At 47.8% G+C, this 27,167-nt stretch overlaps 1 protein-coding gene across 11 annotated transcripts in view; it reads left to right on the plus strand.

The window, feature by feature from the left end:
• Osbpl10 (oxysterol binding protein-like 10) overlaps nucleotides 1-27,167 on the plus strand; it is a 255,044-nt gene that overhangs the window by 8,979 nt on the left and 218,898 nt on the right. For 3 of the 11 annotated variants that reach the window (XM_087562467.1, XM_087562476.1, XM_087562477.1), the window contains exon 1: nucleotides 10,549-10,653. The gene's annotated coding sequence lies outside the window, so the exon portion shown is untranslated. 11 annotated transcript variants of the gene reach the window in all.

Below are 27,167 nucleotides of genomic sequence, written 5' to 3' on the forward strand. Positions count from 1 at the left end.
CCTGTGAATACATTGAAGACACATCCCGATAGTCCAGAACAATCTTTCCATCTCAAGGTCCTTAGTCACGTGTGCTGTGTGCTAGCGTTCCCACCATAGGGATTATGATGTGGGTATCTCGTGGGTAGAGACAATATTCAGCCTCTTATGGGACTATAGTTTCTAAACTGGCTTAAAAAAAATCTGTGTGTGTGTGTGTGTGCTGTGTGTGCATGTCTGTGTGCTGTGCTGTGCTGTGTGTGCATGTGTGTGTGCATGAGTGTGTGCTGTGCTGTGTGTGCATGAGTGTGTGCTGTGCTGTGTGTGCATGTGTGTGTGTGCTGTGCTGTGTGTGCATGTGTGTGTGTGCTGTGCTGTGTGTGCATGTGTGTGTGTTCTGTGGTGTGTGTGCATGTGTGTGTATGTGTGTGTGTGCATGTGTGTGTGTGTTCTGTGCTGTGTGTGTATGTGTGTGTGCTGTGCTGTGTGTGCATGTGTGTGTATGTGTGTGTGCATGTGTGTATGTGTGTGTGCTGTGCTGTGTGTGCATGTGTGTGTGTTCTGTGGTGTGTGTGCATGTGTGTGTATGTGTGTGTGTGTGTGCATGTGTGTGTGTGTGTGTGTGTGTGTGTGTGCTGTGCTGTGTGTTGGTCAGAGGACAACCTCGAGTGCTGGCCCTTGCCTTTCATCTTGCTTGAGACAAGCTGCTGGTACCCCAGTCTAGCTGGCTGACACCATTCTGGGAATTCTCTTGTCTCACCTCCCATCTCCTGTAGGAGCACGAAGACTGTAGATGTGAGTTCTGCAGACCTAAACTCAGACCCTCATGGTTGCATGTTTAACCTTTCAAATACGAAGGCCTCTCCTCAGCCCTGCTTCCGTTTGTGAGCTGTGGATGGGTGGCTGTGGCCCGGCTGGTGTTTCCACGCAGCCTCTTTATGGACAGCTGTCTGAGGACTCGGGGAAGAGACAAGGGTTTAGGCCTCTGTGCCCTGAGTGAAGGGTTGGAATTACTGTCCTGGAAACTGTCAGGCTTTTTGCAGTCCTTCCTGGCTCCTGCTGATGTGATTTGGGGCCAAGCCAAGACAGAATTGGAGAGGAAACAGTCCAGAATTTGATTTTTGACAACCCAGACTGGGTTGAATGTGGTCACGGCCCCAAAGAAAGTGCTTTATTTGTGCCTCATACCAGGATATCAATAACAGCGATAAAATTAGGAGACATTCTATGTGGCCTTCTGTTGTAACTCCATTATTTGAAGGTCAGATAAATCCTTTGGGCCATGAGTAACTTTCTCTTCTGGCCTTGCAGTTTTAAGGGGACTATTTATGTTGTCGTGTGGTTTGGTCCTTTTCTAGAAATTGATGAAAATGTAAAAGGGTGTGGCCTGGGATATAACTCACTTGGCAGAGCCTTTGCCTCAGATGCCCTGAGATTACCTTCAGCACCTCACACACCGAGGCATGGCGGGACCTGGTAGCGCTCACCTGTAGTCCCAGTACCCTTGGAGATGGAGGGAGGAGGATGGAAGTTTAAAGTCTTCAGTTAGCTTGAGACCAGCCTAGACTACAGGAGAGCCAGCCTCAAAATGAGAATGAGGAAGGATGGCCTGAGGATACGTCTCTCTGAGCAGAGTGACCGGTAAAAGAGATATGAGTTCAAAGCCTCAGCACCCCTGTTGAAGCCTGGCGTGTGGACTCCTGTTGCCCTGAGGAGGCGCTCTACCTGGAGTGGTAAGAAGCTCCAGGTTGCCTGAGACCCTGTCTCAAAAAATAAAGGTGGAGGGGCAGGGAGGCAGCGAGGCAGCGAGGGAGCAAGGGGATGGGTTACTGTGACAATGGCCCTTACTGCACATTTTAGTGATGTCCCAGAATCCCCAGAAAGGTGGAGGGAAGGAGCCAACTCCTGAAAGTTGTCTTCTGACCTGCATACCTGTGGTATCCCCAACAACAACAAGAAAAACATGAAAAATATGGAGAATTGGGCTGGAGAGATGGCTCAGTGGTTAAGGGCACTGACTGCTCTTCCAGAGGTCCTGAGTTCAAATTTCAGCAACCACACGGTGGCTCACAACCATCTGTAATGGGATCTGATGCCCTCTTCTTGTGTCTGAAGACAGCTACAGTGTACTTATATATAATAAACGAACCTTTAAAAAAAACTATGGAGAATAGAAGAAGACAGCGGACCTTGACTCTGGCACGCACACGCACACGTACACACACATTCACTACACACAGGAAGTTGAAAGGTGGCCTACGTGGTTTTTGGCTTCTCATTGTGGGGATGCTCTAAATGTGAGATCTGTAGGGAGCCTTCTGGAAATGCGGGAGAGACCTGCGCTCGGGAAGGCAGAGCGCATAATGGGGCATAGGTGACTTTCAGTTTGTCTTCATTGTCAGTCTGCCATGGCTCTGGCCAGCTGTCAGTGTCCCCGGAGACAACCTGAGCAGAGTCAAGGAAACTTTAAAAGTGCCGTGTAAGCGGGTGGTGTTACCCTTCGGATCTCCTCTTTGCAGGTGATGTGGTCTGGCAGATGTTTACACCCCAAATGTTTATTGAGCATATTTTGGGTGCATGCCAAGTGCCACGTGAGTGGCAGGAGGTACATTTGGGACCTGCCTCAGGGACCTGATAGTCCCTGCTAAGAGAGGGCATTGGTTTGTATGAGAGGAAAGAATGTAGGCAGTGTGATCTCCATGGCAACAGTGCAACCTCTATCACTGTGAACAAGTGCGTACCAATAAAGCTTTATTTGGCAAAAAGTCAGCGGGTTGCACGCAGCCTTCAGACCACCACCGGCCTCACAGGACACTTGGACTCTTTACCTCGTGCAAGTTTTCAAGGCAGGGTAGTGTGGTGGTTCTGATCTTTTCACTCGACATGCAAACTTTAGCTTTCTTGTACCTCTGTTCTTTTTGGTTATTTCTTCAGAGATGTGTTATTGCTGTGTGCGTGGGGAGGCTTGTGCTGTGTCGTGTGTGTATGTGTGTGTGTGTGTGTGTGTGTGTGTGTGCCTGTGTGCCTGTGTGCCTGTGCGTATGCCTGTGTGCCTGTGTGCCTGTGTGTGTGTGCCTGTGTGTGTGTGTGCCTGTGTGCCTGTGTGTGTGTCTGTGTGCCTGTGTGTGTGTGCGTGTGTGTGTATGTGTGTGTGCGTGCGTGCATGTGCATATGTGTGTGTGTGTCTGTGTGCCTGTGTGTGTGTGTGTGTGCGCGCCTGTGTGCCTGTGTGTGTGTGCCTGTGTGTGTGTGTGTGTGCCTGTGTGTATGTGTGCCTGTGTGTGTGTGCATGTGTGCCTGTGTGTGTATGTGTGTGTGTGCCTGTGTGTGTGTGCATGTGTGCCTGTGTGTGTGTATGTGTGTGCGTGCCTGTGTGTGTGTGTGTGCATGTGTGCCTGTGTGTATGTGTGTGTGCCTGTGTGTGTGTGTGTGCCTGTGTGTGTGTGTGTGTGCCTGTGTGTGTGTGTGTGCATGTGTGTGTGTGTGTGTGTGTGTGTGTGTGTAGGTCAGGAGATAACTTTATGGTGTGGGTTCTCCTCTTTCACCTTCATGTTGTTTCTGGGGCTTGCACTGGGGTCCTAGGCTTTCCAGGCCTTTACCTGCTGACCCACACTGCTCCCCTCCCCCACAAGGATGGCCTCAAACTCGATATGCCCTGAGTGTGACCTTGAATTATTTTCTTCACCTCCCAAGTGTGTGCCTGTGTCTGGGATTCCTGGCAGACATTTGTAAAAGTAGCTTCTTTTTCTTTGAGATGGTGTCTCATTACGTGTGGCTCAGGATGGACTGGAGCCACTATGTAGACCAGGATAGCCTCGGATTTGGAGTGACTCTTCTGCCTTAGCCTCCTAAGGGTTGAAAGTTCAGGTTCTGGTCTTGATCTGTAAAATGGCGACAGTACAGTATCTGTTGTAGGGACATTGGGATCTGCGTTAGTTACCTCCTCCGTTGATTTAACAAAACACCTGACAAAACAAATCAGAGTGAAGAAGGGTTTGGGAGCAGGGCTTCCAACCAAGCAGACATGGGTTCTCTCCTTCCACCCTGTGGGTTCCAGGGTTCAAGCTCAGGGCTTCAGGTTTGGTGCTGCAGAGGACCTTTCCCTCTGAGTCATCCTTTTGACTCTGACCCTTACACTCAGGTATCAGCAGGGTATTTACACGACAGTTTCTTGGCCTTTTCCTGTCCCCTTTTCCTCTTTCCTGTCACAAGGGGAAGAACTTGCAAGCAGATGCAATGGCAGGAATCCCAGCAGCCATGGTGAACCTTGAGGTAATCTGGATGCAGGCCAGAAGAGATTTGGGTGTTTGCCCCCAAGTGTGCATGTGCAGCATGTGTGTGCAGTACCCGAGGAGGCCAGAAGAGGGCAGCAGGTACCCAGGAACTGGAGTTACAGTTGTGGGCTGCGGTGTGGGTGCTGGGATTTAGGTCCAGGTACTCTGCAAGGGCAGCCAGTGCTCTTAACCTCTGAGCTGGTTGTCTGGACCCTGGAATGTATTTCCTTTCCTCTCCTCCTGGAGGTACAGCTACTTGTTTTCCAGATATGACCCAAGGCTTTGCCTCAGGCTAGACTACCTGTAGTTCATTTCTTTCAGGATAGCCCCATTCTTTTCTCCTGTACTCCTTGATTGTGCCTGTGTCTCTTCCTGGTGTGGCCTCTTCAGGAAGAAGCAAGCTGTGAGGTTTTTTGTTTTTGTTTTTAAAGATTTATTTATTTTATGTATATGAGTACACTGTAGCTGCCTTCAGACACACCAGAAGAGGGCATCGGATTCCATTATACATAGTTGTGAGCCACCATGTGGTTGCTGGAAATGGAACCAGGACTTCTGCAGGAGCAGCCAGTGCTCTTAGCCTCTAAGCCATCTCTCTAACCCTGCCCCCCCATCCCCCTCCCCGCCAACCCCCAAGAAAAAGTCTCACTCAGTAGATACAGCACACTGTAGTTAGCTTTTGTCAAGCTGACACAAACTTACATTCCAGAGAAGAGCGTCTCTCAGCTGAGGAACTGTCTCCATTGGGTCAGCCTGTGATTATTTCAGTGGGGTAGCTTCTTCTCTGGTGATTGATGTGAGAGGACCCAGCACACGGTGGGTGGTATCACCCAATGGCAGGTGGTTTTAGGTTGTCTAAGAAAGCAGGTTGAATAAGCCACGGGAAGCATGTCAGTAAGTGGAGTTCCTCTGTGGTCTCCGCCTCAGTTCCTGCCTCTAGGTTCCTGTCTCAAGTTCCCACCTTGGCTTCCTTGATGATGCACTGTGACTGTAAGGGAAGTTAACTCTTTTCTCCCAAGTCACTTTTTTTTTCTTTTTTCTTTTTTTTTCGGAGCTGGGGACCTAACCCAGGGCCTTGTGCTCGCTAGGCAAGCGCTCTACCGCTGAGCTAAATCCCCAACCCCTCTCCCAAGTCACTTTTATTCAGAGTTTTGTCACAACAACAGACTCTACATAGGCAGCCCAAGCTCTCCTGGTGTAGGGATTACAGGTGTGTGCTACCACAGTTGGCTTAGGTAGAAATTCTCTCTCCCTCTCCCTCACTTCCCCCTCTCCCTCACTTCCCCCTTCTCCCCTCCCCTCCCCCTTTCCCCTCCTCCTCCCCCCCTCTTCTTCTTCCTCCCCCTTCTCCCCCTCCCTCTCCCTCCCCTCCCCTTCCCTCCCCCTCCCCCGTCTCTCGTATTGAATCCAGGGCTTTGTAGCAGCTAGGCAAACACTTGACCAAACCCTTTGATAGATCTTCACTTGCCCCAAGGCCTCTGATTCATTAAGCCTGATGTGGCACTTTGCCTGAGTTAGGGTCATGTACCCATAGAGTGAACTTGGTTTTGGGGGTTTATGTGTACAACTTGCCCTTATTCTTTGTACCCTGAAAGTGGGTCACTGGAGCTGGGATGGGGCCTGGCATGCCTCAGACACTGGCTTTGAACCCTAGCATTGAATAGTCTGTGGTGGTGAACACTTGTAAGCCTAGCATTCTCAAAGTTAAGGCAGGGAGACCAGACATTCAGAGTCATCTGGTGGTGCACACCTTTAATCCAGCACTGGGGAGGGATGCAGAGCCTTGGGTGTCTTTGAGTTTTTGAATTAGAGGCCACCCCAATCTGCATAATGAGTTTCAGGTCAGCCAAGGGCTGCATAGGTAGATCCTGTGTTAAAAAGAATAAAGCTGAGAGTGCTGCACATGCCTTTAATCCCAGCACTTGGGAGGCAGGTGGGTCTCTGTGAGTTTGAGGCCAGTCTTGTCTACAAAGAGAGTTCTGGGACAGCTAGGGCTTCTCAGAGAAACCGTGTCTCGAAATACCAGAACCAAACTGAAGCAAAATGTCAGAGTGCAGCTAGGGATGTGAATAGCTGAGCGTTTGCCTAGCAGGCTCCAGACCCTGGTCTCTGTCCCCAACACTGCATTATAACAGATGCGGTAATACGCATCTTAATTCCAACTCTTGGGAGGTCGTCAGGAGAGGCAGCAGTTAAAGGGCAACCTGGGCTACTGGAGACCCTGTCTAAACAACAATGAAAGAGCCCAGAAAGCACAAAGCCAGTGTGTGGAGAGAACATTGCCGGGGATGCTCTAGTTTTTTTTTACCCCTCCTGTTTGTGTGATCAAATACAAAAGCAGCTTAAGGGGGCTCTGAGTTCAGCCTCCAGCACAGGAGGCAAGTTTTGGTTACAGTAGCTTGAAATTAACTACTCACAGGCATTCACTGTCAGAAGCAACAACCAGGGTCCGAGAGAAACATCTTAGTGTTCTCCAGTTATACACCCTGGCATTCCCTGACCAGGGTGTGAGAACTTAAGTTGGCTTTTCCCCATAACATAAGCATGATAGTTCCTACAGGCCTGCCCATTGGCCCTTCACCCACATGACTCTGTCAAGTGACACTTATCGCTGACACAGCTGTCTCTGTGGTGACTTATCACCCTGCCTTCCTTCTCCTGAGGAGTTGATACCTTGGTCCAAAGGGCACTGGGATTAAAGTCTTAGTTAAAGCAGGGGTGACCTGGGACTTACATTGTTTTGTCAAGTGCCACACCCGTCTCAGGGTTGCCCTTGGAGCAAGCTGAACCCAGAATGTTAAAAGCCAGAACGTTAGGAGCCTTTGCGTCTAGATATCTCCATGGGAGAAAATGCGGACACTCTTAAAGCTGACTAAAAAGTCTGGATTGCCAGCTGTCGGGGCATGGAGAACTTGCCCAAGTCATGCAGCCTGGGACTTCACTGTTCTTTGTCTCTTATGCACAAAGCCACACCCCAATCAGTAACTTTAGTTAGCACGAACAGTTAGTGCAAAGGGAAACTACGGAAGCCAGAAAGCAAGGTTAGTGCATTGCAGGGCTTTCCCAGAACTAGGACTGGGTCTTTGTTCACATTTTGGCAGATGTTGGGGCCTACGTGCTGGGTTTAAGGTTAAATTGTGCCCCCAACATGATGTTGGTTGTGCTAAGGTCTAGGACCTGTTACACTCATTTTTTTCTCATGTTCAGTAACAGGACAGGCCATTTTTGGGGGCAGGGCAGAAAGGTGAGCTTTAGGAAAAGCTTTCTGACAAGGCAAGAGAAGCGAATGGGGTCTGTGAGATCCAGGTCAAGTCTGAAGATGGTTTTTGTTATTTTTTTTTTTTTTTTTTTGGAGACAGGGTCTCATGTAGCCCAGGCTTGCTCCAGGTTCTAGATAGCTGAGGATGACCTTGAACGTCTGTCCACTTATCTTCTGAGGAAAAGCAGAGTGGAGCTCAGTTGGACCAAGAGAGGGAGCATCTCCTCACGTGACACAATCATCTCAGTTTCTGTTCCTGGGGGCTTCCCGCCTTGTTATTTCCTGCACTGTAGTGTGGTTGATATTTTTGTTTGCTTTTTCAGTTCCTGTCTTATTTATATTTCTGTTTCCTTTTTCTCCACCACTTTATTTTGACAGTGTCCCTTGATGACTTTGAACTTTTGAGCCTTTTGCCTGCACCTCCCAAATGCTGGAATTTTCACTGTGGCTGTTTCTTGGTGTCTGTCTGTCTGTCTATCTATCTATCTATCTATCTATCTATCTATCTATCTATCTATCTATCTATCTATCTAATTTATATGAGTGCTCTGTCTTCAGACACACCAGAAGAAGGCATCAGATCCCATTACAGATGGTTTGGAGCCACCATGTTGGTGCTGGAAATTGAACTCAGGACCTCTGGAAGAGCAGTCAGTGCTCTTAACCACTGAGCCATCTCTCCAGCCCCACTATCTACTTTTCAAAGGATTGGTCTTTGGGCAGGAAGATGTCTCAGCTGGGTAGTGTTTCTTTTTCTTTTTTTTTTTTAAAGATTTATTTATTTATTAATTATGCATACAGTGGTCTGCCTGGATGTGTGTCTGCAGGTCAGAAGAGGGCATTGGATCCCATTATAGATGGTTGTGAGCCACCATGTGGTTGCTGGGAATTGAACTCAGGACCTCTGGAAAAGCAGTCAGTGCTCTTAACCGCTGAGCCATCTCTCCAGCCCTGGGTAAAGTGTTTCTTGGTTTCAAACTTTAAATTCCTCTGTGTAACAACTGATACTTGGTTTCCATAGAAGAGACACTAAGTACACTAGTGACCTTGGTATACGATTAGTAGCTTGCATAATAGCATTGTGTGATTGGTTCTTGTACACTGAACTATCTAGGGGTGTTATGGCCACAGCAGGTTGCAAAGGGGTGAAATAATAGGAGGTGGGGGAGGAAGGGCTGGGAAAGATGGCTCAGGGGATAAAGTGACCCGAGTTTGATCCCCAGCACCCACCCCAAAAAACTGGGCATGGAGGAGGGGCTGGAGAAATTCTTCAGGGCTTAATAGTAGCTGTTTCTCTTCCAAAGGGCCTGGGTTCAATTTCTAACACTCACATGACAGCTTGTAAAAATCCCATAAATCCCGGTTCCAGGAGTCTGATACCCTCTTCTGACACACAGGCTACAGAGACATACATTTGAGCAAAACACTCATACACGTGAAATCAGAGAACAAAACCAGAAACCTTAAAGTAAAATGAAACAGCAGTAGCCATGGGGGTGGGCATCTGTCACCCCCCTCTGCTGCAGTGTCAGGGACACGTATGTCCTGGGACTTGCTGGCCTTGCTGGCCAGATGGTTTAGCTGAATGTGCCGACTCCAAGTGCACAGAGAGACTTCTGGCCTCCACACGTGCAGGCATGGGTGAATAAGCTCACATACACATGTATACAGGCTTAAAACGCATACGAAAGAGATACATAGATATCCACACACTCACGTGTATATAACAAGTAAAATGTCAATTCTTTGTTAGTAGTAGCTAGTCCTTTGGCGGCTGTGGCTTATTGGTTGGACATGCTGTGGGTTCAATCCCCAGTACCACAAAAAGAAAAAAAATGCATCAAAAGTCGGGGGTAAAGTAATATGCTTGTAGGTAGTGTGTCGTGTGTTTGCATCCAGTGCACCAAGCCCTAAGCTTTATCCTCAGCCTCTCGTAAAACGGGCAGAATGTTTGTGTGGGACACTTGGGAGGTAGAGGCAGGAGATCAGGAGTTCGAGGTCATTTTTGGCTACGTAGCAAGTTCGAGTCTAGCCTGGGCTACCTGAGGTTATCTCACCCTTCCAAACAGATAAGCACACAGCTCTTTTTAGTCTCGTAATGTCTGTGTAAACTTGAAGTGACACTGAATCTATTACATTTGATCTATTAAAAAAATAGGCATGCATCGCTTCTCGGCCTTTTGGCTAAGATCAAGTGTAAAAAATAGGCATGGGGGCAGCAAATTTGTGACTGAATCTGGAGTCCATCTTAGCTTCTCCGGGCCACACTGAAGGAGGAATTACCTTGAACTACGTATTATACAAGCCACTGATGTAAGCTGATAAGCAAAACCAAACCCCCCTGAGTCCATTTTTGTAGCCTTTTCCACCACTGTCTTCACACAATAAGGTTTGAACAGCCTGGGATCTTCTCCAGTGGCCAAGGAGGCAGCCATCCTGCGGCCTGTCAGCCTGGCTTAGATGCCTGGTGTGGTAGTGGGGACTGAGACATCCAGGTACCGACTCCGACGGATGGGGCTGAATTTGTTGGAGTCAGGAAGCAATTGTGCATTAAACTAGGTGAAGCAAGCTCTTTGCAGCTTAGGAAAGGGCCATTAAGCCCTGGGGAGATTTGTGTGTTTATCTCTCCCCTGTTAGTTGCTTGATATTACATAACCAGCAAGTGGGTTTCATTGGCAAACGGGGCGGTAGGGTAAGCACGTGGCTTGTTCTTCCCCAATTCTGACAGGAAGATTGGAATAAGTCACCATTATAAGCACTCCAAAATTCATTCTCTCTCTCCCTTCCCCCCTCTGTGTGTGTATCGTGTATGTGTGAGTGTAGGTGCACACATGTGGTGAGAGTCGGTTATCTCCTTCGTCGTGTGGGCCACGGGGATTGAACTCAAGTCGTCAGACTTGGCAGCAGGTGCCTTGACACGCCTTACCGTCTCTGAAAGCACGTTGAAATCTATGGTTTTGTAATCCAGCTCTGTCACCTAGAATTTTGACATTCACCTTAGAATGGCTGGTTGATAAAGAGGAACAATGGATTGTGGCTTTGGAATGTTCCACTGCAGAGGGGCCCATCTCTAAGCGGTGCCTGTGGACTCCCGGCCATGTGCTCTAATGGGACCCTGGGATGAAGACCTTGGGACTTGAGGTCAGTTTAAGCACTTGCTTCCTCGTTAAACTGGCAGGTGCTCCAAGGTGGACCCCAATTCGATTGCTTCTTGGAGTTAGGGTTAGGAATTTTTCTCTTTGTGTGTACATGTGCAGACATCTGGAGGGTAAAGATTAACTCTGAGTGTCTCCTAACTTGTTTTTGAAGACACAGTCCCCATCATTGGCCTGGAGCTCACCAACTGGACTAGGCACACTGGCTTGTGAGCCCCAGGATCCTCCTGTCTGTACCTCCTTATCGCTGGAGTGATGTGTTGACCACTACACCTGGCTTTTTTTGGTGTGGCGTGATGGTTAGCTTTGACAATCTGAAATCACCTAAGAATCATCTCAGTGACAAATTGTCTCCATTGGCTTGGCCTGTGGGCTGGGGATTGTTTCAGTTAAATTAACTGATGAGGGACGACTCAGCCCACTCTGGGCAGCACCATTCCCCTGGCTTAGGGTCCTGAACTATGTAAGAGTGGAAAAACTGAGCTGAACCCAAACAAGGGAGCATGCATGCATTTATTTTCCTTGTGCTCTTGATCGTGGATGAAAAGCGCCCAGCACTCTCGAGCCGTGATTCTCTGCAGTGATGGATTGTAACCTGCAAGTGTGAGCTGAAATAAACCCTTTCTCCCCCACGTGGCTTTTTGCCAGGGTATTTTACCATAGCAACAGAGAGCAATTAGAACCTGTGGATTCTGGGAATCACACTCAACTCCTCATGCTTGAGGAGCAAGCACTTTACTGACTAGGCCATCTCCCCACCTTGCTCTTTCTATTAAGAATCAGAGACGTCATGTGCGCTTTGATCTGTCAGCTGTTCCCTTGTCATGGGCCTGGGCATTGGCTTTGGAATTCATCAGGCTGGGCAGAGGCCAGCACTCAGGGTTTTGTCCCCATGACTGATTACTGCTCAGGAAGGACCAGGTGTCCTTTCTTTCTTTTACAGCCCTGATGGGTGGCAAGGTCATAGCCTTGACTCCAAGACACTCAGCCCTTAGTTTTCATCCTGGCCTGGAAGTCTTGTGGTAAGAGAATTCAAAGAATGGACTAAAGAAAACTCAAGCAGACAGCATCCAAGTTTGCCCAGTGGTGAGTTTCTCCTCGCCAGTCTGTGGCTGTCTGGCCTGGCTCTGTCCATAGGAGCTTATTCGGGTGAAGGAAGCGCAATAATGTGCTCTCTTCAGGAGCAGGGATGGAGGCATGCAGGGCCCACAGGGTGGTATACTCTGGATTACTGTGGTGCCTACGTGTAGGGCTCATGTAGCCCGCTACCTTAGGTTACCTGGAGGATCCAGTTAAGCAGGTCAGTGTTTGTAAGGTTGGAAGACTAGTGCCTAGGACAAGTGAGAAAATAGAGGCTGGAGAGATGGTTCAGTGGTTAAGAGCACTTGCTCCTTCTCCAGAGGACCGGGATTCAGTTCCCAGAACCTGCATGATGACAGCTCACTGCCTGAAGGTCGAGTTCTGGGGGTTCTGATGCCCCCTTCTGGCCTCCAGGAGCATTGCACACACATAGCGTGTGTACACACACACACACACACACACACACACACACACACACACACACACAGAGGCAACACAGACACATACAATAAAAATAAATCTTAAAAAGGAGAAGGAAAATAAAGTCTAGGTGAGGTGGTGTGTGCTTTTGGCCCTAGTATTTGGGAGGCAGAGGCAGGTAGAATGTGGAGAGTTCAGCCATCAGCCTGGCATACATAGTGAGTTCTAGGGCAGCCAGGGCTCCACAGCGAGATTTCTCTTCAGAAGGAAGAAAATGTATGAACTCTCTGCATTCCCCCAGTGGGGTGGAGGGAAACGCAGGGTGGCTTTTGCTTGTTTGATTTTTGACAGTGTCGTTTAGCCCAAGCTTGTTAACAACTTGTCTTGTAGCCAGGGTGGACCTTCAACCTCTGATCCTCCTGCCTCCGCTTCTCTTGATGCTGGTATCTGAAACCAGGACTTCAAGCATCAATCACTCCACCAAGTGCGCTCCATGCCCGCGCCTCTTGTTCAAGGCTGCAAGTTCATGGACTGTGCTGCTCCTTCTCGGGAGCCACAGTGTCATTCTTTAGGGTATGCACAGCAAAATCTTCTTAACCTCGATTTAAAACAAACCAGTCTCTTCAGAGATGGCTCCTGTGTTTGCTCACACGTGAGCATCTTGGTCACACCTCGCTTTCCTCAGCTCTTGGCTCCATTGGGTGGTTTTTGTTTGTTTGTTTTGTTTTTAAGATTTTAGCTATTGTCATTTGCAAGTAACCAGTGTTGTTGGACATCCTTTCAGGATGACCTTGGACTCCCCATTCTCCTGCCTCAACCTGCCAAGTGCTGAGATTACAGGCATGTCCTGTCGTGAACAGTTAGTGTTGGGGATGGAACCCTGATTTCATGCTCTACCAACTCAGCTACATCCCTAACCCCGAACTAGGTTTTAACCCGGGTGTTTCTCTTCTATTAGTGTTTTTATTATACTTACTTATTTTTGTGTGCCTGCAGACATGTGGACGACAGAGGGACAGCCTTTAGGAACCAGTTCTCTCCTTTTATAAGTCAAGTACCCAGGATCAAGTGCTGTCGGACATGGTGGCTCTTGCCATTGTCTGCTGGGCTGCCTGGCTAGCCCTGTGTTGTTGGTTTTCTTACCTTTATTTTTGCGAGCGTTATTTATATATTTGAATGTTTATTTTTACTTACATGACTCTGTTTATGTATGTTTGTGTAAATGTATGTGCATGTATGTATGTGTATGTGTGTTTGTGGGTGTGTGTATATGTGCTTGTGAGTCTATATATATGTATCTCTGTGTGTATATGTGTCTATGTTTGAGTGTGTATGTATATGTGCATGTGTCTATATATGTGTGTGTGTGTGTGTGTGCATGTGTACATGTATGTGTGTGAGTGTGTGCATCTGTGTGTGTCTGTGTGTGTCTAAGTGCTGGGCTTAGGGCAGTGTCTGTCTGGAAGTGTGTGGAAGGTGGTGCTCTTGGATTTTGTGACAAGTTCTATTCAAAGACCTTCAGGGATCGTAGAGCAATTACGGGGCAGTCAGAGCGGAGGCTCATTTCAGAGCATCACGTTACTGGAAGCAGTTCTGCCAAATAATTCCTTCCGCTTTAGGATACATCCTTGCGGGGGCGGGGTGTGTGTGTGTCTCAGTGGATAAGGCACTTGCTGAGCAAGCAGGAGGAACTGAGTTCAAATCCCCAGAGTCCTGAGTAAAGTGGGACATGGCCACATGCATCTGTAATCACTGCTGAGACAGAAGGCAGATCCGCGGGCCGGCCAGCCAGTCTGGCAATATGCAGCATCGAACAACAGAAGGGAAAGCCCACCTCAGACAAGGGGAAGGTGAGGACCAGCTTCCAAGGTTGTTCTCTGACCTCTATGTGCATGTGTGACTTACACACCTCTGTGCATATGTGAGCACGTGTCCATCACACACATTACACAAAGGACATTTGCCATTGGTGGGTGGCTCTGGGGCTTGCTGGCTGATGCCCTTGGAGATGGTAGAAGGGATGGGGGGCAAATCTTCAGTCTTTCTGAGAAATGGATACTTTGCATTTTAACTGTCAATGGAATGTGTGCAGAGGTCAGAGGGCAGCTTGGAATGGTTGGTTCTTTCCTTTCACTTCGTGGTTCCTGGGGACTGAACTCAGGTTCTTCGGCCTGGTGGCAAGCACCTTTACCCGCTGAGCCATCTCGCCAGCCCTGAAATGGATGTTTCAAGCAGGAGAGCCCAGTTTGCTTGTAACCTTACAGGGTCCGTTTATCCTTGCTTTCTCATTCAGGTCAAATGCCTCTGCGTGAGGAATTTGGCCAGTCAGAAAGTACTTAAATGGATTCCCCTGATACATCTCATTTCTAGAGCCTGTTTGTAATCCTAATTGATATAAATATTCCTTTTATTGTACGCGAGAACTGAGTGCTGCACTCTGGTTTGCTCAGATTTACCCTGGATTACTGAACACTGAAGAGGTAGCTGAAGCCCTGAATGATAAGCTGGTGCCAGCCTCATTCTGAGGAATTGCCCTGGCACTGGGGCTGCAGACATGAGATGGTCATAGTGTGTATGTGAGTGAGTATGTGTGCGCATGTGTGTGTGTGTGTGTATATGTGTGTTTATGTGTGTATGTATGCATATATATGTTTGTATGTGTGTAATGTGTGTGCATGTGTGCTTATGTGTATATATGTATACATATATGTATACATGCATTCATGCATGTGTGTATATGTATGTGTGCATGCATGTTTATATGTAGGTTTGTATGTGTATGTATGCATATATATGTGTGTATATATGTGTACATGTGTGTGTAGATGCATGTATATATGTGTGTGCATGTGTGTATGTGTGTTTATATGTGTGAATGTATGCATATATATGTGTGTGCATGTGTGTGTATGTATGTGTGTGCATGTGTGTATATGTGTTTATATGTGTGTGCATGTGTGTATGTGTTTATATGTGTGTGAATGTATGCATATATATGTGTGTATGTATGTGTGTGCATGTGTGTATATGTGTATGAACATATGCGTATATATGTGTATATGTGTGTACATGTGTGTGCATGTGTGTGTATGTATGTATGTGTGTGCATGTGTGTTTGTATGCATATATATGTGTGTGCGTGTGGTACTGCGGTGATAAGCCTTCACTTTATCACTGAGCAGCATTCCCCAGCCCCAGTCAAGTGTTTGAGTGGAGGCTGACTACAATGGCCTACGTTTTCAACTTCACACAACGTAGAATCACCTGGAAAGAGTTCCACTGAGGAATTGTCTTGATCAAGTTGGCCAGTGGGAATGTCTATAGGCAACTGTCCTGATTATTTAATGGCTGTGGGAAGATCCAGCCCACTATGGGTGGTGCCATTCCCTAGGCGGCCATATGAGTGGAGAAAGTAAGCTTTGTGCAGGTGTGAGTGCATTACATTTATTGCTCTCGACTGTGGGTGTAAAGTGGCCAGTTCCCCCAAGGACCTGCTCTGTGACTTTCCTGCTTTGATGAAGTGACCTGAATTTGTAAGCCTAGTATAAACCGTTGGCTTTAGTTGATTTTATCGCAGCAACAGGAAACAAAGCTAAGATACTAACCCATGTTCCAGAAGGGCTCTCTGAGAGTCCCCATCTGCAGGGTCCTGGGTCTTGAGCTCTTTGGCTTTTCAGAGTTTCTCAGGTTGAGAATCCATCAGCACTTGGGGAAGCACTGAGTGTGTCTCTCTGTGTTTCCGGGTTTTGGAAAGAGTTTTCCAATGAATAGACAGGGTCTCAAGTGGATAGTTGTACTTAAATGCTCAATGGGTAACTTTGAATCTGCATCTGAGAGAGCTGCATTTCAAGGAGCAGAATGGCCACATGTTACAATCCAAGAATAATCCTGGCATTTTTCCTATATCCTTTCTCTGGATCCGTTTTCCAAGATAAATCAAAGTAATGTCTCACACAAGGAAGGAGAAGCTAACAATTTTCTTCCTAGGCCTACAGCCTCAGACAAACTTGCCCTGCCCTTCATTTACAGGTGAAAAATGTCCCCAGAGAGATGAAGTTTAGTTTATTTCCAGAGTTTATGCGGAGTGGAGCAAGAAATCAGATCTGGCTTCTCGGATGGTGCTGGAGAAGCTCCAGGAAGGCGATGTAAAAACTCCTTGTTTTTTTTCCTCTTCCTTTTAGCTCTGTGGTTTTGTTAAATATGGGACAATATTTTCTGGCTGGTGCCCCGAGGCTCACCTGATGTTCTGGTTAATTTTATTAGCTTGTATTGAGTGATGGAGAAGGCTTCAAAATATGTCGAGAGCTTTCCTGTCGGGAACTTGGTGTCCTGGAAGGTATTAAAAGACGGCTTTGGGGATAACAGTCTCAGGCTAGTTTCTTTTCTTTTTCTTTTTTTTTTTTTTTGGTTCTTTTTTTCGGAGCTGGGGACCGAACCCATGGCCTTGCGCTTCCTAGGTAAGCGCTCTACCACTGAGCTAAATCCCCAGCCCCGTTTCTTTAGTTATGTAGCTTTGAGAACTAAGTGGGAGTTTCATAGCCCAAGTGGCTTCATATTTTAATACGATGTGTATAGACAGTGTCTCTATCCCAGGCTGTTTTAAAAAAAAATTTTTTTAAAGATTTATTTATTTCATTTTTACAATGTAGCTGTCTTCAGACACCAGAAGAGGGCATCAGAGCCCATTACAGATGGTTGTGAGCCACCACATGGTTGCTGGGAATTGAACTCAGGACCTCTGGAAGAGCAGTCAGCGCTCTTAACCACTGAGCCATCTCTCCAGCCCCCCAGGCTGGTCTTAAACTCAGTATACAGGCAAGGAAAAACTTGAACTTATCTTCCGGCCTCTAACTCCTAAGCTCTGACGCCCATGGAGGCCAGGGAGGGCATTCTACCCCCTGGATCGGGGCGGAGTTACAGGAGGTTGTATGCCATGTGATACAGGTACTGGGAACAGAACTTGGGTCCTCTTCAAGAGCAGTGAGCACTTTTAACCTTTGAGCCATCTGTTTAGCCTGGGTCAGTTCTTGGTGGCACCTGTCTTGTTGCAAGCATGGTCTTGTTGTACACTCATTCATTTTTGAGGAATTGCTGCTTTGGCTAGAAAAGTGACTTTTTTTCAGGACCCTTATTCTTTAGAGATGGTAGTTGATCTTTCCAGGAGACACTCCCCATGTTACACTGACAGGCTTTCCATGTGTACTTCCTCTGGCTTACTGAAGGGAAGAAAACCGTCCAGGTCTAGATCAGTGGGTTCTCATCCTCCCTAGCCCCACAACCCTCTAATACAGTTCCTCACATTGCGCTGACACCAAACCCAAACCACAAAGTTATTTTGTTGCTACTTCATAACTGTGATTTTGTTACCATTACGAACCATAATGGAAATTTTCTGATAGTCTTAGGTGACCCCCTGTGAAAGAGTACTTCAACCCCAGGGGTCTCCACCCACAGGCTGAGAACTGATGTACTAAATAGTAAATCATTTCCATTCTGCCATTATGGCCTAAAGGCAGCCTTGGACAATATATGAGCAGGAACACATGGTTGCTGTTCTGGGAAAACCTGATATACAGGGGCTGCGGTGATAGTTCAGTGGGTGAAGTGCTTGATCCGCAATCATGAGGGCCTGAGCTGAGGTCTCTGGCACCCACACAGCAACACCAGGCCTGGTGGCCTGTATCTGTAACTCCAGCATTAGTTAGGGAAGTTGAGACAGGCAGATCCCGGGGCGGGGCTTGCTAACCAGTCTGTCTAGCTCAACGGTAAGCTGTGGGCTTGGGGAGATCCATGTACCAAAAATGAAATGAAATTAAAAAAAAAAAAAAGATGGTGTCTTAGGGTTTTACTGCTGGGAACAGACACCATGACCAATGCAAGTTTTATAAAGGACAACATTTCATTGGGGCTGGCTTACAGGTTCAGAGGTTCAGAATCCATTACCAACAAGGCAGGAACATGCCAGCATCCAGGCAGGCAGGGTGCAGGAGGAGCTGAGAGTTCTGCATCCCCATCCGAAGGCTGCTAGCAGAATACTGACTTCCAGGCAGCTAGGGTAAGGGTCTTAAAGCCCACGCCCACACTGACACACCTACTCCAATAGGGCCACACCTTCTAATAGTGCTACTCCCTGGGCCAAGCATATTCAAACCATCACAGGGGGCAATTGAGAAAAACACTCAGTGATCACTCATGACCTTCACGTGCAACCACATTTATGTGCACCCACATGTATGTGCACCCACATGTACATATGTATATACTCAAACATACTCATAACACACACACACACACACACACACACACACACACGTGGGCTGGGGAGATGACTTGGGTTGTAAAGTTCTTGCCTTGCAAGCATGAAGAGTTTTTTTTTTTTTTTCCCCCGGAGCTGGGGACCGAACCCAGGGTCTTGTGTTTGCTAGGCAAGCACTCTACCACTGAGCTAAACTCCCAACCCTGAGTTTTTTTTTAAATTTAGCTTTAAATACATATTTTAATTATGCATACACGTGTATGTCTGCGCATGTGCCAATGCAGGTGCCCGAGAGATCCAGAAGGGAGCATGTGATCTCTTGGAATTAGAGTTACAGGCTGCTTGGTGTGAGCTGGGGACTGAACTTAGGACCCCTGCAAGAGCACTATGTGCTCTTATTGGCTGATCCATCTCTCTAGCCCCCAGGACCTGAGTGTCATCTCCAGAACCTGTGTGAAAAAAATCCCAGCTGTGGTGGTGTGTGCTTGTAACCTCTGCACCGCAGAGGTGGAGGCAGGGGGATCCCTGGAGTTCACCGGCCCACTTGGTGAGCTCCACGCCAATGGAAGACCTTTGCCTCAAAAAAACCCCATGTGGATGGCATCCTTGGGCGGATGCATTTATGCAGGCACACAGACACACAGGCATGCACCCACACACAAAGCACAGTGTTAGTTGTCAGAATCGGGATCAAATTAGGCATAAAACAAACAAGCCATGCTCGTCAGGGAAGATACTTCTAGGCACTGATTTGTGAAGTACAACATCATTGTCTGAGTTTTTTCTTCTTTCAATTTGGGGGAGGGGGAGACTTTACTTGTTACTTTGGCTCTGCAAAATAGCAGTATCCAGGGGGAACAATGACTGATAGAAATCAGGCCAGGGCTATTGCAATTCACAGCCCAGGGCCAATCTACGGTCAGCGTCCAAAGAACCGCTTTGGTGTACGCTGACTCTGTAGACATCGGGGCTTTCTTGGTAGCTTGAATTTCAGCTCCCTCTCTCGCAAACATCAAAAAAAAGGCTAAACAAAATCTTGTGTGTGTCAACCCTTGCCTTCATCTTTAGCTACCGCAAACACACGGTGAGCCGTTCACCAGAGAATAACCACTCACCGGAGAGTGAGCACTCACCAGCCTCAAGCCCCACAGTGTGACTCTACCCAATGGAAATTTCAGAGGAGTGAGCCCCAGGTGGGCTAGCTTCTTTCCCCACAACCGTGCCCCGGATGCTCAGAGTGTGCCAGGGTTACTTCCGTGGAATTTCTTTCAGAATTAGTTGCAAAGCAAAGCCATCTCTGCCTGCTTCACAGTCTTGCCTCGATTTTGACTAAAAATGGCATGAGCCTGGAGAGCTGTGCCCCGCCTGGCTGCCACCATGTGTTGTGTTGCGCCCGTAGCTTTCTAGATCTCCTGGTCTGTTAAAGGGGGATGAACTTCTCCCAGCTGAGCAGGAGGTGGTGGGCCATGGCAGTGGGTCTCTTAGGTGTTTCTTTGCAGGAACAAAAAGTATTTATTTTAGGTGTAATTGCAACAGTAAAGGAAAAAAAAAACCCCAAAGCCAAGTATTGCTGTAGCACTAGGCTTGCCCCTAGACAAGTACTCCAGGCGGCATGGCGTTTGAATGAGATCGTCTCCTCACACAGAGACCTCCAAGACGACCCAATTTACACTCCCGAGAGCGAGGGCAACATCTTTGAAAGGCTGTCATTAAAAAAAAAAAGTAGGATATATTAATTAAGCATGATAGTGTGTTTCATTATGCCATTTTCCTGCCAGTATACATTTTGATCACATTCACCCACTGTGACTCTTCTCTCTTGTCCTTATCCTTCCCAAATTTCACATCTCCTCCTCCTCTTCCTCCTTCCCTCCCTCTTTTTTTTTAAATTTATTTTATGTATATGAGCACACTGCAGCTGTCTTCAGACACACCAGAAGAGGACATTGGATCCCATTACAGATGGTTGTGAGCCACCATGTGGTTGCTGGGAATTGAACTCAGGACCTCTGGAAGAACAATCAGTGCTCTAACCACTGAGCCATCTCTCCAGCCCTCCCCCTCCCCTCCCCCTCTCCCTCCCCCTCCCCCTCTCCCTCTCCTTCTCCCTCTCCCTCTCCCTTTCCCTCTCCCTCTCTCCCTCCTCCCTTTTTCTTTTTGTGGCCCGTTGAGTTACTCTAGGTTTGCTTATAGAAGCATGAGTAGAGGGTTACTTACATAACCTGGGCGCCTTATGAGTGGCTGTACTTTGGACTAAAATCTCTCCCTTTCCTCCAGAAACAATGAATTGCCTGGATGTCATCTAGGAGGGTGGGAGCCTTGTGAGTCCCTCTCCCCAAAGGGCTGCCATTTTTCACATGGCCAATTGCCTCTGCTCTCTGGACTCTGCGAGGTCTGCTTAGGTTTGCTTTTCTGGGAATCTCGTTGACCGTAGCATGGTTCTTCTGTTCCCCATTCCCTCTTCCATCTCCTCCAGCCTGTGGGAACTTTATGTTCTGTCCTGGGGAGCAGGAGGTGGCTGTGAGAGCCCTTCAGAATGCATTCTGATCAGGATCGCAAGCAGCTTGGGATTTTATTTTATGCATATGGGTATTTCTGTCTGCACTGTATGTATGTACATGGTGTGCATGCAGTTACAGAGAAGGCCAGAAGAGGGCATGCAATCCTCTAAGCTGGAGACAGTTGTTAGTGGCCACATAGGTGCAGGGAACTGAACACAGGTCCTCTGTCTGAGCAATAAGTACTCTTAGCTGCTGAACCATCTCTCCAGTACTGAAGTTGGGGATCTTCTAGTATTTCTGAGAAAGAACCAGGCTGGGATGGTGTGTGTAGGAATAACACAGCCTGTCCCCAACTAATTCTCAGTCACGACATGACTCAACCCACTTCTGCCTTGGTGCCTATGCCACCAAGAGGCAGAACATTGAGACATCTAGCCTCCCAGATTATAGCTATTTATTTTCCTCTGCTTTTGCAACCTTGATGGCGTCTGTGTGAGACACTCTAGCTGCAAGAGAGTCAGTGAAAAGTACTTTCTGGCTCCCTAGCCTTTGTAGACCAGGAAGGAGGTCAGAAAGCTGCTGATGGTTCAGAATGAGCTATTCTATAGTGTTTGTTAGTGAGGGCATGTGGACAGTCACAGCAGCTAACTCCTGGTAGATAGATTCTCCTTGTCTTTTTGTAGCAGGGGCTGCTGGGAAAAACTGAGTTGTAGGAGTCAGTACAAATGTCAATGCCATTATCAGGAGAGTGGTTTTCTTGGGTAGGAGTGACTGCCAAGCCATACTTAAGTCCATGGCATGGTTCTGACCTTCAGGAGGAGTCGTTCTGCACTTAGGTTGCTGCTGCTGTTATTGTAACAGAGTCTCAAACTGTAGCCCAGGCTAGAGTCTCACACTGAAGCCCAGGCTAACCGTGAAGTCTAGTCAATCCCCCTGCATCATGGAATCACGGTGTGTGCCCTCACACCCAGCACAGCCAGCCCCTGTCTTTTTATGTTATTTCTGATGGCTTAATGACTTTGTGTTGTTTAATTATGCTGCCTGCTGCTCCCTTCAGTGACAGAAGAAGCCATTCCACCTGACAGGCTGTGTCAGATACCTGGGAAGTTAACACAAGTGTACATAAATAGGACTTGGACGGAGGTCTCCTTAGAAATCCTGCGGACGTCACTTCTTCAGCCAAAGAACTGACGACTCAGGTTCTTTTTGAGAGCGGCTTCTACTGCGACGCACACGAAGCCAGTCCACAGAGAGCACCTGAGACCAAAATACTTTATAAAGTGGATTTTAATTTTTAAAAACGTGTATTTTGCCCGTGTGTATGTCTCCATACCATGTACATGCAGTGCTTGAAGAGGTCAAAAGGGGTCATCAGAACCCTTGTAATTGGAGTTACAGACAGTTGTGAGCTGCCATGTAGGTGCTGGGAGTCGAGCCTGGGTTCTCTGGAAGAGCAGCCCACGCTCTTAACTGTTGAGCTGTTCTCCAAGCCTAGTTTTTAAGTTTTAAATTGTAGTGTGTGTGTGTGTGTGTGTGTGTGTGTGTGTGTGTGTGTGTGTGTGTTGTGTGTTGTATGTTGTATGTGTGTGTGTTGTGTGTTGTGTGTGTTGTGTGTGTTGTGTGTGTTGTGTGTGTTGTGTGTGTGTGAATACATGAATATGTGAATTTGCATATAGTGACCAAAGAGGCCAATAGAAAGTGTTGGATCCCCTTGGAACTGGAAGCGTGAGCTGCCCAACATGCATGCCGGAAACCGAATGTTGTAAGAGCAGCATGCTGTCTTAACTGTGAAGCCACCTTACCAGCCCCAAGGAATTCTTTTTTTTAAAAAATTATTTATTTTATGTATGTGAGTACACTGTTGATGTCTTCTGTCAGACACACCAGAAGAGGGCATCAGATCTCATCACAAATGGTTGTGAGCCACCATAAGGTTGCTGGGAATTGAACTCAGGACCTCAGGAAGAGCAGTCAGTGCTTTTCACCGTTGAGCCATCTCTCCAGCGCCTCCCAAGGAATTCTTATTTTAATGTGGCAGGAGTTAGATATTTTCTTGTTAGTTAGAGACATTTTCTGCTGAAAATGTCAAATGGTTACTTTTATTGAAGTCTTCCATGTGCCCGGACTTTTGTGTGTGTGTGTTTGAGGTTGGGACCTGACTCGTTTGTATAATTTCTGTACCACGTCTGTTTCCATGACAACGGGGAATGACATCTCACACAGCTCAGGACACATGGAAGGTTTTCTGTCAAGGTCATGTTGTTTAGTTTTTATTATTTGTGGTTATGATTGTTACTGTTATTATTCGGTCTTCCATTTTTCCCACGGATCAGTCTCTTCGTGGCGTGCTTACCGTGTGCATTATTAGGAAAGAGAGTTGACAACGGACATTGACCAAGAAATCAAGATGAAGGGGCTGGGCATGGTGGCCTGTAAACTCTCTGTAACCCAGCACTTGGGAAGCTGAGGCAGGAGGAGCAGATCAAGGCCAGTCTGACTTAACGGAGACCCTGTCAGAAACAAACAAACAAAAACAAACAAACAAAGGGAAAAGTAACCTAGAAATTAGTCCCCTCTCCCATTTAGCGCGGTCACATACTTGATCTTTAAGTTTAAGCATCGCTAGATAGTTAATTGGCTTGAGTGTTTATTTGCCTCAGAACTTGATTGGTGGTTCCGGGTTTCTCTGGCATTTCTCCCAGTGCTTCACCTTGAGTAATTAGACACTTTTATTATCAAGCTAATTTTGTCACTTTGCATCTTACTTACGCAGACGTTCCCACTTATTTGTGTAAGTATTTTGCGTGTGCACTCCCGGACAGCACGCCCCAGTGCCTGTGTGGTGGTCAGAAGATAAATTAGTTTTTCTCCTCCTCCCTCGTGGGTGCTGGGGATTGAACTCAAGTCCTGAGGCTTGGTGCGTTGGCCACCGAGTCATCCCATTGGCCCATGGTTTACTTATTTGCTCCCACACTTCTGTAGATCTAGTTTCTCCACACATCCATGGCCCCGAAGTTCTCCCAGAGTCTCTTCCGTATTGAATGGCCTTGAACAGGTTGCGTGCCTGTGCCTACATAAAGAGCTTGCTTGGCAGGGTGGTGGGTGGGGTAGCGGTGGTGGTTGTTATTTCTAATTTCTTAGCCCAGGTTTAGTGCAAAAGAGAGGCAGAGAGCAAAACTTCCTGGAAGATTCAAATCTACTCGGCCACACCCCCAGGGTAAGCGGAGCGCACACGCTGAAACCTGGTCAGTAAAACGCAAAACTTTATAAAGTGGACATAAACGGAGCCATAAAACAGGAAGAAAGTTATCAATTTATACGGTGGGGGACGACTGCTCCTTTATGGCTCCACTGCGGTCGTGGAGATTCACTCAAGCTAATGAGCTCTGGGGCTGAAGCGTAGCGTAGCCACAGGCTGCTACTTTTAATAATGTACGAGAAACCCCGTGTGTACCTGGGAAGCGAGCCTGTGGTGTGGCTATGAAATCACTCCGCACTCAGGACTCTTCTGAGGTGACGAGCTGAGCCCCCCTTCTCTAAACGCATGCAGTCCTGTGGTCTCTGTAGCGGGTGGTGCCCCACCCAGACCTCTCTGTGCAGCCGGGGTTAACTGAGCCCTTAGCTCTTACAGTGCCAGTGGCTAACGCCACCTGCATCCTTCCTTTCCGGGATTGAAGCCTTCAGACTGGAGATGACCCGTCCTCATCCCTGGGTGCCGACTTGTGTTAATGGTTGGGAGTTGTGTTCCCTAAGGCTCTTCCTCACCCTGCTAGGTTCTTCCCAAGACTGGTTTTATGTGTTGGTCCTAGAGAGTGCACCCGACTTCCCAGCATGCTCTGCTCTTAGCATCTCCTGAGTGCTTTCAGAAGACTTAAGTTGAGGGAAGACTTGACAGGGGCTGGGAAGTGATTTCCCACACCGGGGTATAGCTAACCTTAGAGCAGCCCTCTGGGTCAGCACTGGGCAGAACTAGCTTCTGGTTTTGCGAGGAAGCCAGAACCCGTGTTTTGACTCTCGGTGATGCCAGCCGCTGCTGAGTTAGCTGGAGGAGTTGGTACATCAGCCTCGGTATCTGCCTTGTGTGTGGACAGTGTGCACCCATGGCGGATGAAAAGAGGCAGCACATGTCTCAGCCTCTGCAGACTTCTCCTGACAGACCTGTCTCCCATTGACTGCAGTCCCTCCCTCCCGGCTTTCTCTTCCTGGCTGTGTGCTTCTGAGATTTACCAAGTTATGAGAACTAAGTATTCCACGCGGCATCCGGACCACGATCCTTCTCCCTCGGCCCCACATGTAACCACTCAGTGAGAAGGGACCGCTCCACATTTTATGTTTCTGTTTTACTCTTGCTCCCTCTCCTCTGCCGGGAAATCTCCTGATGGGTCTTGTGCAGCTCACAGGCAGGTACAGGCACCAGGAACCTGCCTAGCTACTCCCAGTACTGTCTCTCCACAGCATGTGTTGTGGGCTTGGTCTTATTGTCACTGTAGTAGCAGAAAGGCTACACAGAAAATAAAATAGAAAACATTAAAAAGTCTTAATTGAGAGCTTATTTGTGTGTGTGTGTGTGCGCGCGCGCGCGCGCGCGCGCGCGCATGTGTATCATTGGGGAATGCATGTGTGTTATGGTGCATATGTGGAGGCTGAAGGCAACCTTGCCTGTCAGCCCTATCCTTGCTCTCAGTTTGAGGGTCTTAAATTTACACGTGGACTTCGGGGGACTGCTCTGTCTCTTGTCCCCATCTTTCTATGGGAGCCCTGCGATTTCAGATGTATGTACCACTGTACCTCACTTTTACATAGGTTCTGGGGATCCAAACTAATGTCCCCACACTTGGGTGGCAAGTGCTGTACCCACTGATTACCTCCCCAGCCCCCAACTGAGAGGCTTTGAATCTGTCATCATAAATAATGTTCTGAATTCATATATTCCCTCTCCCCCTCCCCCTCCCTCCCCCCTCTCTCTCCCCCTCCCCCTCCCTCTCCCTCTCTCCAGACAGGGTGTTGATCTGTAGCCCATGTGTGTTCCCCAACTCACAGTCCTCCTGCTGCTGTGTCTCCCCTGCTTCAGGGTTCCAGGCGTGCACCCCATGCCTGGTGTTAACTGAATTCCTGCCGGGGAGAAGGAAGAAAGGGAAGGCTGTGGTCATCAGCGCTGATGATTGTTTAGGTAGTTTCAAGGCTAAGCTGGTGAGCCAGCCTGTGAGGAAATGCAGCCAGCACACCTTTTCTCTCATCCCTGTTGGGGTCAGCAGTCAGCGCTGCAGGAGGCCCCTCTCTTCCATTCTGTTCTCTGCCTCCTGGTATTTAAGGGGTTCGCTTCACTCATAGTTTGGTTCTGGTCCACTTTCTCTCCGGGAGCAAGTTGGTACTGCTGTGAGACATGAAGGACAGCAGGGTGCGGGGACAGTGCCTGTCAATGCTGCCCCTCTCAAAGTGATTGAGAAGGAAAGGCGTGAGGTCAGCAGGGAGCTCAGAAGCTGGCCCCTCGCCGTCTCCTCTCAGGGGACTGAGGGTGTCTAGACCTGATGCTTTTGGACTCTCGGTACATTCTAGATTATTGCTGGACTCCATGCTGCTCCTGCTGGAATTTACACAGCTCAGGGAGGTTTTCTGGGCTAACCCTCGGCTCCGTTTGAATCAGCTGAAAAGATCGCCCGCATTTATACCTGGAGCACAGACTTCTCTTTGCTCACCATGCCTCTCCCGGATTTGTTGATTTACCCGAGGTGACTTCTGTTTCTCTTTATCTAAGCTTTAGGTTAAGGGTGAGCCAACACTTCCTTTTTATTTGCAGATGAGGATCCAGGCATAGTATAGTCTGTGTGTGTGTGTGTATGTGTGTGTGTGTGTGTGTGTGTGTGTGTGATTACTGAAGTATTAAATATAGAATATTTATCCCTCCTTTTGAACGTATTTCCACCAGTTTTGATACTAAAAGTGTCCACATTCCACATCCTTTGTGTTTAGCCTGAGGAGAACGGATTTTTTTTATTAATTTTTTTTTTTTGGTTCTTTTTTTCGGAGCTGGGGACCGAACCCAGGGCCTTGCGCTTCCTAGGTAAGCGCTCTACCACTGAGCTAAATCCCCAGCCCCTTTTTATTAATTTTTTAAAAAATAATGTATGTGTATGTGTGTGTGTGTTTGTGCACATGCATGTGCATGCTCATGTGGGGTCAGAGGGTAACTTGTGGGAGTCAGTTCCCTCCTTCCACCGTTACATGTACACGCATGTGCTCACG

The sequence above is a fragment of the Rattus norvegicus genome, chromosome 8, assembly GCF_021556685.1.
Source record: "Rattus norvegicus strain SHRSP/BbbUtx chromosome 8, alternate assembly SHRSP_T2T, whole genome shotgun sequence".
Classification (NCBI taxonomy): domain Eukaryota; kingdom Metazoa; phylum Chordata; class Mammalia; order Rodentia; family Muridae; genus Rattus; species Rattus norvegicus.